At 37.2% G+C, this 3,211-nt stretch overlaps 1 pseudogene; it reads left to right on the top strand.

The window, feature by feature from the left end:
- The first annotated feature begins 866 nt into the window (after positions 1-866).
- Positions 867-1,706, top strand: LOC124100625 (thioredoxin-like protein 1; annotated as a pseudogene).
- The last annotated feature ends 1,505 nt before the right edge of the window (positions 1,707-3,211 follow it).

Raw genomic sequence — 3,211 nt, 5'->3', positions numbered from 1 at the left:
CAGCCATAAATGAATTATTCCTTCTGTTCATGCTTCACTGGTGCCATCCCTACCTGTTCCCTCTGTCTAGAACTCTCTCCTTGCCCTCCCCACTCCTGCTTATATTTTATTTAGGTGTGAACTTAAATCCTTTCACTTGGGAGGCTTATATGTGTTTCCCAATAACTGTCATCACAGTGCAATCACTTGCTGAGTCTGATCCCTGATATTCTGAATTCCATGAATGTGAGGACAGGTCTACCTTATTCACATCTGAATATCAAACCTCCAGCCGGCAACCTGGCACATAGAAGGTACTAAATATATATTTGCCAAGTAGCATTGCATGAATGCAGTTTTAATTCTATACATTTTATTAAGCTCCTACAATGTACCAGGCAGTGTTTCAGGGGCTCAAGTTCTATCAGTGCATAAAGACAGAAATCACTTTCCTTATAGAGCTTAGATTCTAGCAAGAAGACACAGATGCTAAACATGATAAATAAACTGTGTAATATGTTAGAAAATAATAAGTGCTATGGAAAAATAAAAAGTAAAGCAGGACAATGGGGGCACCCAATTCTCAGTACTGAATTACATGGTTAGGGTGGGTGTGATGGGGTGACCAGTACCTTGACAAAGCAGGTTCCTGCTCAGGACACATGAGCCACCTGGGGAAATAAAAAATCTGAAATAGACAGTAAGAAATAAGACAAAGTTAAAGATTAGATTCAAAAAGTGGAGCGCTTGACTGAGATCCCTGGGAGGAGACTCCGCTGTCGTCAGCTCCACTGTCCAGGCCTCAGCCTTCCTGAGCCTCTCTCCTTCCTCTCCCGGATTGTCTTCTCATTCAGTTTTGAAGCTGCCCTGCCAAGCTCTCTGTGAGGATGGTGGGAGTGAAGCCGGTCAGGAGCGACCCTGATTTCCAGCCGGAGCTGAGCAGCGCGGGCTCCACACTTGTCGTGGTCAAGTTCACCATGAGAGAGTGTGGACCGTGTTTGAGGATTGCCCAGCTTTCAGTTCTATGAGTAATAAATACCCACAGGCTGTTTTCTTGGAAGTAGATGTACATCAGTGTCAGGGAACTGCTGCCACAAACAATATATCAGCAACACCTACGTTTTTGTTTTTTCGAAACAAAGTGAGAGTTGATCAATATCAAGGAGCAGATGCTGTTGGATTAGAAGAAAAAAATCAAGCAACACTTAGAAAATGACCCTGGAAGCAATGAGGGCACAGATATTCCAAAAGGCTATATGCATTTAATGCCTTTTATTAACAAGGCTGGTTGTGAATGTCTCAATGAAAGCGATGAACATGGTTTCGACAACTGTTTACGAAAAGACATGACCTTCTTGGAATCTGACTGTGATGAACAGCTACTTATTACTGTGGCATTCAATCAACCTGTTAAGCTTTATTCCATGAAATTTCAAGGGCCAGATAAGGGTCAGGGTCCTAAATATGTAAAAATTTTTATCAACCTACCCTGATCTATGGATTTTGAAGAGACAGAAAGAAGTGAACCAACTCAAGCTCTGGAACTGACAGAGGATGATATCAAAGAAGATGGCATTGTTCCACTTCCTTATGTTAAGTTTCAGAATGTTAACAGAGTAACTATATTTGTTCAGTCTAATCAGGATGAAGAAGAAACAGCAAGAATTTCGTATTTTACTTTTATTGGTACTCCAGTCCAGGCAACAAATATGAATGACTTCAAATGAGGTGGGAAACCAAAAATAGCCTGCATGTGTTTCATTTTTAATTCCTTGTGGCCTGGGGAAGGGGTGTCACAGTTTGCTTCCACAGTGAAAGTACACTGCATGCGCAGAAATTCAAGAATAAAAATTAATACCAGGTAGTGGGCAAAAAAGGAGAAAGCCACTAAGATACAAAAGATACTGGAAGACCTATTGCAATCAGATTTGCAGCTCCTGGATAATTGCTTGATTCTCTCCAGAGACTGTCAATGTTTCATTCATTGCCATTACCAATAAATCATTGCTTTAGTTCAGATGCTATCACTAGTCTTTCTGTTGTAATCTTGATACATGCAATTGTAAATAAAAGCCACTGCTTTTGCCAAGCTTAAATTTTGTCAGTCTACATACGTATTTCTTCTTTCCTTTTATTTTAAAATTAGCCAGCTTCTGATTCTAGAAGAGACTTAAATGTCTGGTAGCATATTGACTGAAGCCTAATTTCTCTTTTTAGAGGATCAAAACTGTTGTAGGGAATCAAGGAGTACAGGTATACACAAGCACATAGAGCACTCAGTTTTGAGAATGGACTTGGAATAGCTAACCATGTTCAAATGAGTATTGATTCCTGTTTTCTTTAAAAGATATTTGGGTATTTGGTATCTGGGCTAGAAATTATTCAAATTATAAACTGCCAGAAATAAACAGGCTTAAGGAGATTTAATTACTCTTACCTAAAACAGTTGATGGGTCTCCAAATTCTTTTCCATGCCAAATTTTAATCCATTCTGCATAAACTTTAAATTTTGATACTCATTTTATGTAGTAATAAAGGAATGTCAAATTCAGACAGCTGGGAAAAATACGGTACAATAAATTTTGAAACAACAGGAATTCTTTGTAAACCAGTAATTATCTGAACTACTAAAACATGCAACATAGGAATATAGACAACATGATTTAAGGTTGAAAATTAGTTGGCCAAATGTTTGTGTTTAAAAGATATTTAACAAAAGGTTGGTTAAATATAGCATCTGTTCTTTGTTATTTTTTTAATCTTAAAATTATAATCTGGAAAATAGTGATAAATTTAATTTTTAAGTAAGTATTTTTAAAATTTAATGTTTTAAGAACACCAAGACATAAAGTGTGATTCAGCTAATGCATTTGAAGGCAGTCTTGTCTAAAAGTATGGTAGAGATGCTGTTTGCCCTTGGGAGGCTAATATGTTTATATATGATTATGAAAAATTATGTGGAAGTTTTAATGTTGAAGTGGTCACTTTCTGAAACCCAAGTGTTACTAATTAATGTTCAGTTCATTTGTATGTGAGTACAGTACCTGGTGGTGTGGTGATGTCTGTAGTTTATGTATTTTACAGTTTTGTTGCCTTGGGTCAAGTGGAGGCAGAAAGGCAAAAAATAAAAGTTTATATCACTCCTAATATAGACCATCTTATCTTAGAGATAAGATTAATACCAAGGATTTTGTTTTACATTTTTGTACACTTAACCTTTTTGGGTAATTGT

The sequence above is a fragment of the Marmota monax genome, unplaced genomic scaffold (assembly GCF_021218885.2).
Source record: "Marmota monax isolate L192 unplaced genomic scaffold, Marmota_monax_Labrador192_F-V1.1 WCK01_AAM20220418_F8-fsc00130, whole genome shotgun sequence".
Lineage (NCBI taxonomy): Eukaryota > Metazoa > Chordata > Mammalia > Rodentia > Sciuridae > Marmota > Marmota monax.
Note: the sequence above shows the minus strand (reverse complement) of the source record. Positions and strands in the feature narration are given on the sequence as shown.